Below are 14656 nucleotides of genomic sequence, written 5' to 3' on the forward strand. Positions count from 1 at the left end.
CCGTGAAGGTGGAGCAGCCAGTCCACAGGCTGTGAAGAAACAAGGGAAAAGGTTCATTTTTACGGATGTAAAGAACTTCCTCTCGACACCACAGACTGTGGCTTAACTGTCAACTTAAATGAAGACGCTTTTAAAGTTGCCACCGGAGGGATATAGACGCACGCCGCAGCCCGAAGGAGTCGCATCCGAACAGTTTGGCTCTGCGTGGCGAGGATTTGAGGACTTACAGTAGCAATAAGTAGCCTAACTAATCAATAGTTTGGGTTTCTTTTTAAAATAAGATACCAGAAAAGGACACATTTTCAGCAACTGAAACAACACGGCATCATTTTATCCATCTAGGATGTTTCAAATGTGCAGGAGAGCGGATTTACATGGGATAAGTTCTGAATCCATCACAAGAATCGGCTTGCTTTAAAACATAAACTCAAGACTACAAAACCAAAGACATCTGCTTGCGAAAGGATCGAAGAGCCCACACTTTGGTTTTGTTTGCTTTATCTTTCAACTTAACTTAGAAGATAAATACCTCACAACTTAATTTATTAAACCTGGACCCCGATTCAACACCCAAAGGAAAGTTCAAACATTTTCATGTGCAACTAGACTTCTATTTTCTCCTGATAGAAAGATAAAAGGGATAAAAGATCAGATGTTTTATTCTTTTTCTTCTTTTTTTTTTTTTTTTTTTTTTTTTTTTTAACAAAAGAACGATGAGGATTGAGACGATATAAAAAAGCGGTTTAGAAACTATTTGGTGTGGATTATCACCGTTACCTTTACCTCAGCTTGACCTCGCCCTTCATCCAAGTAAGTAACCCCTGCACCCCCCCCATGCATACACACACACACCAGCGCGCACCTTTATTTATTTTATTTGACTAAGTTTTCTTAAATACAGAGCATACCTGTGACGCACGGAATTTAGAATAATTTGACATGTTAAAAAAAAAAACCCTGGATAGCTGAGATGCTTTGGTCATTTTTTTTTATGAAATGTTGCGTTATTGATAAGCAACTGCTGGAAAATCTGTTTTTTTTTTTTTTCTTTCAAATGTTTTCTCTTACTAAAGCCAATTCATTGTCGTGGTCTTTTATATTGCCCTGTCTTCAGATGACTCATAAATGTGTCATTTAGTTAAACTATACTCTCTTTGCATGTGAAATAGCAGATTTAGTAATTATTTAGTTGTCCAATTAATTTCAGGATGTAAAGACCAAACAGAATATCATTTAGCCTCTGATAAGACACATCTGCATAAAAAATCCCTCTTTTTAAATAGAATACACGTTTATTTTATTTATTCACGTCAACAACTGATGTATGGCAAGCACATTGCAGGAGCTAAAAGAGGAAAACAAAAGATGGGCGATGAGTTGTTTGCCCCAGCAGACTGTGCTGCACATCAAAGGGATGCTGAGACAAAGTGATGACACCAAATCTGTTCTCTGTGATACTAGTGTCCATCTAGACCCGGATGAAGGTGAAGGGTGTAAAGGGATGAATCTAGTCATTTACCCTCAGGTGAACTTCATGGTGCCTCAAAATAGCTTCTACACCTTTTTTTGTTCGAGGTTGCATCATCACTGTCTGCTTTTGTGTGAAAAGAACTAAGAAACTGTGAAATGAAGCTCAAGTCTTCATTGTGAGTGCAGGGTTAATATGGTGATGGCATTAAGGACAGAGTTGGAGGAAGTTTACTAAAGGAAACGTGATAACCAAAGGAAATAAACAAAATACAAAGCTGAAATATAATGGAAGACGAATAACAACTCCCAAGAAGAAAACAACCAAATGTTTCCACCACTCTACTTGAACAGCCTCAGCAGCAAACTCCTCCACACACAAGTGCAACAGTAAAACACTTTTCCATTTTCTCTGCAGGACACAGCCCTGTATAATTGGCCCTGGTAAATATCATCTGAATAATTTAACAGTTGATAATAGTCTTGAACAATGGATGGGAGGTTGCAGAAGTGAAACCGCAGTGCAGACACCCTGCCTCACCGCACAATGTATTCCAGTGTCACCACCAAGCAAGCCTCCTTTCCTCTCCCCTTCCAACTGATCCGCAGGGCTTTCTGCCTGTAAAGGCAGATGTCCCTACTTCATCACTAAGTAGCTCTCTTAAAAGGCAGGCCATTCATTATGACCCCAGCTTGAGTGTTTATTCATTTCCCATTCACCACAGGTGCATGGTTTGGATGTCTTCTCTTTTTATATACAGGAAACATACCACAAGGCTTGGCTTGGCCAGTAGCATCTAGTAAAGCCCTAAACCAGTTGAGTTTGTCTGCACTCTAATGACAATATATATATTTTTTTGCCTCATTGCGATTTCCTCAGGTGCATCACAACTGTTGTACCAGCACTTTTTTCTTTATTCTACTGCTGGATCCAAACGTAGTTTATCAGTATCTATCGGGGAGAAGTGAAGATGGCTAAAAGTCAAGCATTTTTGGTCATCTCCATCCAACAGTGTCTGAGCAAAAGCAAACAACTCCTCTCCATCCTTGATGCTGCAGGATCTGGACACAGCTCAACGTGTTTATTGTGTGATTGCGTGGGCTTGTTGAGCGTGCTTTGTGTGCGGTAATTATTGTGATCTAAATGCGGGCAGTGCAGGTGAAACTGGCTGTCTCCTAATTAATGAGCAGAGCAGATGGCCTTGGGTGGGCGGGAGCTGCGAACATGCAGCAAGCTGGTCAGGTGGTCAGCACAACACAGACACCTGGGCCATCACAAACAAGGCGAGTCAAGCGGCGGACACAAGCCAGTGCATCAGCCTGTTTGCACTTGTGTTTACATGTCTTTGTAAGTCAACAGACAGATATATCTGGTGTCATGTTTGATATTTTGGGATCCATTAGAAGGGATTTGCTCACAGCAAGTCTTCAAACGTTAAACACATATGTTGACTTGGGAATGAGGGGGGTGCCTTTGCCCTTTGATATTAGACCATCTTTCCCCAGCTGTTTCTGACATGTATTAGCTGGGATCTCCTGAAATAAATGTAAATATGCATATTGAGACAAAGTTACAGTGCTTGTGTGGAGTCTTTTTCTTTCAGTGTGTTTATGTGTGAAGCACTTCCTCATTAAATTACTGTATTTATTGGAAAGCTGGAGAACTTAGCCCAGTTCTTAGCAACAAACTTTATGGTATTAATTCTTTGTATTGTAACATCGGTGATATTATGTAGTGGGAAGGGAGTAAGCAAAAAAACAAACAAACAAACAAAAACAAACTAAAAAGAAAAAAAGCCTGTAGCACTTCATGCAAGGATCTGCAGCCAAGTAGACAGTCCACTAGCATCTTCCTACGATGTCTTCTACTGTCTGATTTCGTGCTTGTGTTGTTCTCGCTCATATGTAAGTCGCTTTGGATAAAAGCATCTGCTAAATGACTGTAGAATAGAATAGAATAGAATAGAATAAATTACAGCTTTGGGTTTATATGATCTTTACAGGTAAATAACACTCTTCTTAATAAAAAAAAGAATACAGATTTCCCCTGACCACAAGTCTATGCTTATGTTACAGGTGTTAAGTGCAACATAGTTATTGTTTATGAATACATACTTCAAATTTTCTGCTCATCTGTGGCCCAAGCTTGACAAGCTTGGATGGATGAATGGAACGGTGGTGGTGGTGGATGAGGGTGTGTGTGCGTGGTGGAGGGGGGGGGGGGGGGGGGTTCTTTCATTAGCTGATTGCAGGAAGTCACACAATTCTGCCTCCAGGGTGAGATGATCTTTGAAAATAAGAGCGAAAGAACGTCACCTGTGTTTAATTAGTTCAGCATTTGACAATTGGAAGGGGGCGGGGTGTCTTTGAAGATAAGTTTGAGTGGAGTCATATTAATAATAGCTATGTTGTTTTTTCTTCGTTATTTCTACTTCCAGGGACATAAATCCCATCGCGAGTTCCTGCAGAACTGGTGAATTTGTGTGTTTTGTTTTTATATGGCAGCAACTCCTGGTGTGACTCGTCTGGTGAATGATGTGTGCTATGTGGAGCAATCCTGAGAAAATCAGTGTGGCTGTAGGTGTCTGTCTGCTGCCTCTTCTTTTGCCTGGTGTGTGTGTGTGTCTGTTGGTCTTTTTTTTTTTTTTTTTTTTTTTTACCGTGGTCTGCTCAACATGTGTTTGATATTACTGTGACAAGGCTGCCCGGCCTCTCTGGGGAGATGGGGGAATGTCAGAGAGCAGAGTCGAGAAACGAGCAGCTTCCCAACATCTGATGGAATGAGAAACACACTCGCTGGATGGTCGGCCTGCTGACGCCACAGCGTGGGAGCTGAGCGGAGGGTGGAGGCCATGAAAAACCACCAGTTGTTTGTCAGAAATGTAACTCTTTTACGTGTTTTCTCCAGCATATTTGCACAATTTGTGAAACACAGGGCACACACTCGGCATTTCTTCTGTCACTGGAATAATCAGGTGCTTTAGATTTCCAGTGTAAATGAGGGGAAATGCTTGAACTACTTTATGCAACAAATTTATTGAATTGACTTCTCTTACCTGAATTCGTCACCATATACGCAGCGCTGACAAATTACACTCTTGAGCATGCGTTTATAAAAGGAGGCAGATTTCCATCTTCCAGAAACGTTCAGCCATGAGTGGCTGCTAACAAATGTCACAACACATAAATTTCTGTCAGCTATAAGCAAGAAAAACACACATCCCCCTTCCTCCCTTCCATGTTTTGTGCCAAATTCACATCTTGCGCCTCCTGCTCACCTTTTACTTCTTCACATGCCAGTGACCCCCTTTTGACCATCTTCTCATTCTTCTTTTACCCGTCTTGCTGTACCTTCTCACCTCCCACCCTGCCTGCTTCAGTGTAGGAAGTGTGTTCAGATCACAGTCAGACAGAGGAAACAGCTGGGCTAATCTACAGTAGCATTGAGCTCTGTTTTAATCAGGCCAAGAGGACAGGCCAACAGAGAAAATGGGAAGTTCATATCGCCACCGGTACCAGATATAATGACTCCCTCCCTTTCCGTTTGCCCTACGCAAAGGCTTTTATCACAGGCAAGGAGTAAACAAGCACAAAAAGAACACAGGCCATTCCAAGAGGTTCTCTCTGGATGTCTGGGGAAGTGCTGCAATGGAGGAGTGTGCACACAGAGAGTGGGAAGGAAGGCATGTCGCTCACATTTGCTCTCTTTGTCTCCTTACAGTATTTGTGAAATTAAAAATGTCGTTATCTTCTGGAAACAGATCCTTTGCCACACAGATGGTTCCGTCTCTTCAGATGGGAAGCTGAGCCACTGAGCGCCGTTTTGTTACCAGTTAGTCGCACAGACCTTAATCTTGGCTCCAGTCTTCCTTCCTTTGCTTCTCCACATGCACACACAAACACATACAGACACATTCTGTCCCTCGATGTAAATGTATTGCCTGTGTAAAGTACTGGTTTAAATAGATTTTTTTTTTATATATATATAGCTGGACAAAGGTATTTGATGTGTGGAGACATTTCCATGGTCTCTTAAAGAGCAGTGGTGACTTTTAGGGGTAGGTTAGTGCTAGACTTTTTATAATCTCAGCACTGTGATAAGGGTTTGCTTTTCCATGCAGGCTCTCATAAATATAATCCTTTTGTGAATATTTGGACTTGGAAACTAATGAAAAAGGTTTAAACATGAAAAAGTGAAATTACAATGTTAGTCATCAAAAGGGACAACAACCTGATGACTTCCTTTAAACAGCACTTGGTTAAAAAGCCCCGGGAGACGTAGAGTTAGGGAAGAAAAGCTATCTGCTTTGAATGGCTGGGTTGATGTGACTGCAAAAGATTTTAAAAAAGAAAGAAACCAACAAACAAATAATTTCAAACTCAAAATTGCTTAATGACACATTTCTCATGGAACAGTCATAAAGTCATGAAAAAAAACTCTTTAAATCATAAAATGAGCAAAGATTAGTTTGTTTATCGTGCCATTGTTTGCCGTAAACTTTCCTTGACCATGACTTGACAGCAGGTCATCTCAATTTGCCAATTAGCTCAGATAATCAGCATGTTATTGGCACAGCATTCGCTCTTCTTCATCCACTCGCTCTGTTTTTGTGGCAGCGTCCTGTAGTCGGCTCGTGTCCCAGAGGAGGAGCTGGTATTTATTTCGGCATGAGCTGGCTGTAGGCTAAATGGAGAAACTGTCAGAGCTCCTCTCTAACCTGTCACATGAATGCTCCCCCCTCTCTGCTACATTCTTTTTCTCAGTAGTTTGTGTGTGAGGATGTGTGTTTGTGCATGTGTGTAAAACTATGGGGTCCTGAAGGATAATACACAACACCCTACCCCTGCCTGGCTAATGTCAGGCGCTTTTGTTACTGTGCCTGTGGGCCAAATGAAGAGGTATGAGAGCGCTGGCAGGCTGGGGAGCAGTTCAGGCTGCAGACAGTTTTGTCAGCAGTGACAGCTCCATAGTGACAGAGCAGACATTTAACACAGAATGAAATGAAATAGAAGACATCAAGCCGGAGAATGACTAATCTTTTGTTTGTTTTCCTATTTTAGCTGTAAACGATAGCTCAATGTCAGGTTTTTCAACCGCACAAAGCATTTCACACATTCCCTTTAACACTCACACAGTCGGAGTCAGGCTCTACGACAAGGAGAGACAGAGATGCTGCGCTTGCTGTGATGTGAGTGCATGTTGCCAGGGTCAAATCTAAGTCTTTTGTGCTCCATAAATCAGCAGGCAGCAGCGGTGACGTAAGAACAAACAGAGCTGCTCTCTGCTGCAGCTGGCTAGAAAGAGGGAGAAACAGGAGAGAGGAATACAGGAAGGGAAAGAGAGAACAGGACAGCAGCTGTCAGGCCTCCATCCCACACCTGTCACACAGGAAGCCATTGCTGGCCACCGTTTCCTGGACACACCTCCTCAAACACTGCTCCTGCAAGAAATGGAGAGAGGACATCTGATGTGAAGAAGACATAGCAGCTACGCTGAAAAAATCAATAAAGAAATTTGATTAGAATGAAGAGTAAATGCAGCGAAACTTGAAAAGAAATTGAATAGTTTTTCCCAAGTCTCTCTCATGGCAGCTGTTTCCTAGTCCCATTTGCATGTGTGTGTGTGTGTGTGTGTGTGTGTGTGTCCAGTTTGTACAGTTAAGAGGATGTTTGTGTTATGGCAGAGCTCTGTGACAGACAGGTCATTCTGTGAAGACTCCAGCCTAACTCTCCCACAAATACAATAAGCCCACATGTAATTCCCACGCTAGCTCCTCACAGCCACCCCAGCCACCCTTGCTCCTGTGACCAATATGAACTAATCCAGATGTGGAGTCGATGCTCACAGATGTATGCATAACTCTCTACAATGCCCCCCCTCCTTGGTCCAGCTTCTCCTTCCTCCCCAGCCTCTCTCATCACTCAGCTCCCAGTCTCGGCCTCCAGGCCGAACTGATCAGAGCAGGAGGTGATATCACTGTGCAACAGTGCTGCTGATGAGGCACTTGGAGTTATTGTCTCCTGTTTTGTTTCTTCTCACAGCCTCCAGAGCTGCTCTGTTGTGGCTGCTGTTGGTAGAAAACCTCCTCTTTGTTTGTCAGGCTTGTCAGGCTGGGTCCTCAGGAGGCCCTCTTTGTCCTATTCCCAGGCTGCCCTTCATGCTGCCTGTATGCAATTAACAGAGTAATTAAAAGCCTGATGAGCTAATAGGCATTAGTTGAGGCTCCAGGTGTTTGGATCAGGGAATCTATTAATGTAAATGTGCTCACTGCAAATATGCTCAGGCAAAAGTTTGCGTTATTCCAATCTCTTTTTTATATGTATGCAACTTTACTGTTATATGTGTGGTGAGGTGGTTTGTGCTACAGCCTCACAGCAGGAAGGTCACTGGTGCCTTTCTGTGTGGAGTTTGCATGTTGTCCCTATATTTGCATTCTCTCCATGTAAATACTCTGGCTTCCTCCCACCATCCAAAAAAGGTGCATATCAGGTTAACTGATCACTCTAAATCCTTCCAAGGATTGATTGTGAGTCTGAATGGTTGGTTGTCTCTCTTGGCACCCTGATGGGCTTCAGCTTCCCCGCATGACCCAGAACTGGACTAATAGGAAATGAATGAATGAATCATGTTCCTAAACAAGAAAAAAGGTTAACACAGATTGAGCATATTAACACATCATTGCAATGTTGTTTATGTTGCAAAAGGTAATCTAAAGAATTACATTTTCAAATTTAGCATGTGTTACTAAAATGCATTATGGTTATTGCTGTATGTCAGGATGGTGGAAGGCAAGGTAGCCACATGAACAAGATGATTTAGCTCTTAACAGTGGGTGGGCCTGATGCGGGGTGAGATCAGACATGCAGTCTGTCAGGCAGTGTGTGAAGACATTCAGACTTCACTGCACTGCAGGTCACTTTCTGCTTCTTTAACCAGTATCGACGCAGAAGCAGGGTATGCTTTTAAATTTTCAACAAATTCTGCTTTGTGTCCCAAAACCAGATAATTTTGTGGTAACCTGTCATGTTTGGCCATTACTCTGATTTTTGTCATGATTAATCAAAGCATTCCTTCTTACTCTTTTTTTTGCTGCCCATTCACGCCACCCTAACAGTTATATTCTCCAGCAGAGCTGTATCTCATACCACTGTATCAACAGGGTACTGGATGTCAAGGTGATTTATGTCATGACTGATGGAGTCTAATTTCTGTGCTCATCAGAGTAGAGACACAACAGAAAGTCTGATCAAATGTTAGTTTATGACAGCCCGAGGCTGAGCTCTCAGCTGGCAAAATTAGACACACAGCTGACAGGATTAGGAAAAGAAGATGTAAATGAGTGGGAACAAAGAAGTGTTTTCATTCAGAGCAGAAGCTACATGTGCATTCCCCTCTCTACTCATGTCTGTCTGTCTTTGCAATCCATCCCCAGATGCACACGCAGAAACACTCACTTCCTTATGTGTGTGTTTCTCTCTCACCTCCTCCCCCATGTCTCTGCTCTCTGTGTCTGTCTTTACCCTCACTCCCTCCCCTCTCTGTGGCAGCTGTGCTGGTGATGGCTGTGTGCCCATGGTGCAAGCTGGCTGTGGGGTCCCAGGTGGCCCACATGACAGTTATTGATGTTCAGGTGTTCAGCTTCTCTCACACAGGGACCCTGGAGCCACACACACAGAGAGACACATGCTGAACCAAAAAAGCTCAAGCATGCACTCAAATGTAGTTCACTTGCATACACAGAATACAAGCCAGTTGCTGTGTTCTAATAAAGGGCATATTAGTCAATGGCTTCTCAGGTAGTGTAAACAACACATTGACAAGTACAACAGAGAATTTGGGCGTGCAGATTCCAGGTTGTCTCAAAAAATATAGTTTCCAGTGTGACATGAAAACAAGCTTCGCAGTTCAGTTTGTATGTTTTCTCTGGGTCCAATGATTTTTCTGTGAATCTATGTGCGGTGGGATAGCCAGTGCCCAGTGCAGGCCTAACACACTCCAGATGTGTCTGGCTAGCCAGGGAGTTGTTCTTGGCACAGCCTGCCTCAGCCAAATGTCACAAATACTTTCCTTTATTTAGGAATGGCTCTTGGTTTAGTGGCTGGAGAGAAAGAAAGCGGCGAGGATGGATGGATGGTCGGGAGGGAGTCACAGGAGGAGAGGTGGATGAAAGGAGCATAATAAATGATTAGCAATGTAGAACGACGGAGGAGAGTGAGGAGGAGGAAGAGAAAGGGGCACTCTGAAAGGAGATGTGAAAGGACAGAAGATGGAAAGGGAGGAGAGAAGGAGGTGGGAGGGGAGCAGAAACTTCTCCAGTCTAGCATCTGTTTTTTTGTTGTTTTTTTTTTTAGCAGCCGTTGGGAAAATCTGAAAAGGAAGTTTTTTCTCTGTGAACACATCGGCAGCAGTGATATGCTGCACATAACCACTTCACTGCCGACGAGAGGAGCCAGGCCCTCCCAACGGAGAACAGATGGTCGCTAGAACTTCAATACAATTACATCAACAGCTCTCATAGATATAAGCTCAGTATGACGGGATCCCTGCAGCTCAGAGAGACAGAAATACAACTCCACTAACCTTAGCACCTTTGGCCCTGGATAAATTGTCTTTGATTCATCTTCACTCCCTGCTTGTTCTCAAGTTATTCTTGCCAGTTTAACTATTAAAAGGAAATATGGATGCATTTGACTTGAAAAAGATGGTGACTAGTCTATGATTTGTTTTTCATAATCTGATCAAAGACAGAACGGCTTTTCTTTTCTTGGGCTTATTAGGGGGAAGGGATGACCCCCAAGTCCTTCAATCCCCCTGTTTGTTTTTTGTTTGACATGTTTGTTCAGCCGGCACTGCATGTGTATCTCAGAGAGTCTGGAGTAACATCGGGGAAATGTGTCTTTGTGTTTGCAGCGGGAGCACATCCATCTGAACACTTGTGAGCATGTGTGAACGCATTTGTTTGTCTGGTATTTGTGTGTTTGAGGAAGAATTGGAGTTTGAATAAACAGGAGTGTGGACATTTCTGGAAAAAGAAGCGAGACTAACTTTTCTTAACTTTTAGTAATGCCATTAAAGGGCTGTTTCCACTGTTTAAGTTAAAGTTAGGCTTGTATCGGAGTAAAGGAAAGCATGTCAGTGAGTATGCTCACAAAGACAAAACAACAAATGTGTGTGTGTATATGTGTTTGCATGCAATGTGCTGGTCTCCCACCCTGTCATTAGGGAGGACTTTAAAGTTTCTGAACTCTAAATCAGCTCAAGATGAAGTGGAGTCAGATTTTTCTGTAGAGGCAGCCTCTGTGCAGACACATAAATATATCCACACTCATTTTCCCTTCCTACCTGTGTTGGAACACAAGTTCATACTGACAACAAGGCAATTTTAAAATACCAAAACATACTGGCAGACAAATAGAAAATATGCTTTTTTGTTTGTTTGTTCTAAGTTGAAATAATAGTTTTGTGCTTATGATGTATCTTGTAAAAAAAAAAAAAAGGGGGGGGGGGGGGGATTTAGCAGGTAAAATAGAAATAAATGGTGTTGTATCCCAAAGTCTTATGTCCAGGGCAAAGGGTTACAATCCCAAATGTTTTGATATAAAGGCCTGGTGGGGGGGCTGGGGGCCAGAGGCTCAGGCTCTGTTTGTGTGGACTCCACAGCGGCCTGATAGGGAACAGATGTGGAAAGGCAGGCGGCTGGGCAGCCAGCCAGAGCAGCTGGGAGAAATTAAAAACAACAGCATTCCTGGAGACTGGGGGAATTACAGTGGGAGGGAGGGAGGGAGGGAGCAAGAGACAGAGGGAGAGTTTTAGGCCTATGTGGTCACTGACGAGAGTCTCTGTGGAGCATGAGAGATTGAATAGACGGGGGGATTTAGGGGGACTGTTCTGCAGTGGTTAGCCATAGCTAATAAGTTGCAGCTGTATTTCTAGTGGAAGCACAACTGCACACTCATATTTATACACAGTACATACAGTCGACATGCAGATGTCTATGTAGAATGAGATAAAAGCGCAGTACCAGCACCTGAATGACCATCTAATGTGTTTTTTCATGATAGGACTATTTGTGCATATGTATGTTTTAACCGGCTTAAACAACAGCACGTGTCTTTAAATCTTTAATGGGACTCCAAAATGATTTTAGAAAGTTGGACAAACCACTGAAGTGTGCATGTGCAGTTGTACAGCATGCTTTATGTGGTTTTGTGTGTCTTGCAGTGAATTGTTTTGCATCTTGTTTCATCATGGCACAAGGGGAGAGTAGAAGACAGAGAACATTTTTAGAACACAGACTGTTTCTTTGGTGAGCAATCTTTTAGCCCTGATTACGTCAAACGAACAGACATACAGCTGTTCGGAGACTCTGAGAAACAGACAAACAGGCACAGGCTGCAGCGGCCAGGTAGGTAATCAGCGATTCATGCTGTTTTGTTTTCTACATAATAGTTGGTATAATATAAAACAGATATAACGTGACTGAGCAGATCTAGTTTAAGCTGTATTAGTTTTAGAATTGCTCAACTCAGATTCGGATGTGAAGAGGAGAGGCGGCTTGCAGGCAGGAGCATGGTTCATATGCTAGAGGTGATAGCAGTCTCTCTCTTTTTATATTTGTGTATAAATGTTTTGTCCTTCAGCACAAAACACAATGGGAGCGCAGATGGTCACAGATGGGGTTGCAGACCAAGCAGACTTGCTAATGTATTAAAGTAAAATCCAGAGCATGGTGTGTATGCGTGTGCCCCATCTCTGTAGCTGGTCAGATTAAACAGCTGTTTGTAATCCCACGGTGGGAGCAGACAGACACGACGGTCCCCTTATCCTTCTCGTCTTCTCTCCTCTCCTCTCCCTTTCTCTCTTTCATACCTTTTTCTTTTTTTTTTTTTAAAGTAAACTTGGATCCAGATTTTGTTTGCTTAGGTCAAACTGTAAAGTCAGATATTATAATGTAACTGGTCATTATTGCCAAGAAATTTTGCTATACAGTATATTCTGCCTGGAAGAAAGGGAATTTGCAATTTCCCTCTGGATTAATAAAGCATTTTTCATTTAGTTTGCAAGAGGAGCTGTACTGAAGCATCCATCCTGGAATCAGTGCATGAATTTAGAGGCATGGCGAGCTTGTTAAAACATTTAGAGCTCTAGAGAAGAGAATGGTTGCATCTATTTATATCAGCCGCCTCTGTCTTGTGTGTTTATGTTCAGAGTGTCTGGCATGGAGCAAACAGCAGCGTGCCCCTCGTGTTCTTGAGGATCACTGTGTCAATGGCCCGAGTACAGCACACTCCAGTGTGGTGCTCTTTAAATACAGACACCAGCTGTTGATCGCTCCTATGAGCTCTCAGAAATAGGCTTATACCGAGTACTGAGGCCAACTGACGCAGGTTTTTGTGGAAGTCGCATGAAATGAAAAACACATTATGTGATAGCGATTTAATATAATAGTTGATGACTACAATACATTTGCATACAAACATAGGATTTAAATCCAGAGTATAAATGCAAAAAGGTCAGGCCTTGCGATAATTTGCTTCAAAAGTGTTGCTGCTAGGTTTTCTGTGACATTTATTACATGTTCTGTTATATTTACATTGCTGTTATTTGGTAGGAGCAAACAACAAATTACATTGATTGAACAGTGTTTATCTGTTTTGGATTTTCACTTTTTTCTTCAAATAATAAAAGAAAAATGAGAACATGTCAGACATGCAAAGGAAAAATGTTAATTTCTTTAAAATAATATTTCATATGTTGTGTTTGATAAAAGAAACCCCCTTTAAAAAACTGCGGAAGTGGAAATTGTTTTCTTCGTATGAAATATTATGTTTTTATTTAAAACCATCATTTTGGGGTGCACAATATTTGTGCTTTTGCTATAATAAAGATTTTTTTTTTTTTTTAATTTCTAAAAGATACATAAATTTCCAGAAGACTCAATATAGTAAAACAGATTTTTTTTTTTAAGTGTCTTGCTATAAGAATCACATTATAGCCAATCAACTTCACCAGTGTTTTTCTAATGTCTACTGCTGGTTTGGTAGAAATGGCTCTTTCCCTTCATCCTTACATAAGATTTTTTTTTTATATTTATACAAAAAAGTGTTAAACAGTAAAGTACACACCTGTACTGATCCACAAACCGTGTGATATATTTTAAACCATTGTTTGTCACTGGATGGTGCACATTTCTTACAGTCTTTGAAGGTTACAGGCATATAGATCCCTAAAAGTTAAATTCTCACAGGCTGAAAAAGTCATCACACTCTCAGCTCAGGTTTGCATTGCAGAAGGATCTTGTTCCAGCAGCTGCACTGACAGGCAGACACATAGGGAGACAGACAACACTCCATAGATAGATAGATTAAGTCTAATATAGGGCATGCACTTTTGTGCATGACAATGATTTTGTTTTGTACATTTAATGTGGTCCTTTGCAGCTAAAACATAATGTAACACAACATTCCTTGCACATGCTGGTGGTTGTGGCACATTCGCCAACATGTTTTTCTCATGTTCCTTACCGCATCATCCATTACCTTCATGCTACACAGCTTGGCCTTGCCCTTGTTTGGTGTTGGATGGTGTCTGGCAGAGGACAGTGAAGCCTCTGGTAGGAGCACGGAGCTCTGCTGAAAGCCGGTGTGCAGTGATGGACAGCAGCAGATCCAGCTGCACTTGTCAGTGGCTGTCAAGCCGGCTGTCTGAGCTAGAGAACGAGAAGGGACAGGCGGTGAGGTGTGTGTGCCTGTGAATGCGTGGGTCTTGGGAGTTGGAGGTTACAGCGTGATGGTGGTGGTGGTGGTGGGGGAGGGGGGGTAGGGGCACTGATTGGGATGTCATTGCTACATGGACTGTGTATGTGTGTGAAGGAGAGAGCAAAAGGGAAGAGTGTGTGTGTGTGTGTGTGTGGGGGGGGGGGGGGGTCTCAGTCAGCAGCAGCAGCTGAGCGAGAGAGCAGGTGTTACTGTATGTCTCCCAGGCCCCATGAATCTCTAACAAGAAAGACAATACAAGTTTGGATTCATTTCCACTCTGCATTGATTTGTTGTAGTTCTGTACACAGGGCTTTTGGTTTAAGGAAACAATCAATGGCTCCCAGGTGAAAATGTCAGTGCTCTCCTCTTTAACCAGCTGTCTCTTTTTTGAAAGTATGTTTTTTTTTTTTCTCTCTCTCTAACCTGGAGC

The 14656-nt window shown here is 42.4% G+C and overlaps 1 protein-coding gene across 4 annotated transcripts in view; it reads left to right on the forward strand.

The window, feature by feature from the left end:
• cbfa2t3 (CBFA2/RUNX1 partner transcriptional co-repressor 3) overlaps positions 1-14656 on the forward strand; it is a 42900-nt gene that overhangs the window by 8915 nt on the left and 19329 nt on the right. For 3 of the 4 annotated variants that reach the window (XM_079240570.1, XM_079240571.1, XM_079240572.1), the window contains exon 1: positions 705-810. The exons of the other annotated variant lie outside the window; for it this stretch is intronic. The gene's annotated coding sequence lies outside the window, so the exon portion shown is untranslated. Of the gene's footprint in view, positions 1-704; positions 811-14656 lie in introns of those variants that run through there. 4 annotated transcript variants of the gene reach the window in all.

Source organism: Telmatherina bonti, assembly GCF_933228915.1.
Source record: "Telmatherina bonti genome assembly, chromosome: 1".
Taxonomy (NCBI): Eukaryota; Metazoa; Chordata; class Actinopteri; order Atheriniformes; family Telmatherinidae; genus Telmatherina; species Telmatherina bonti.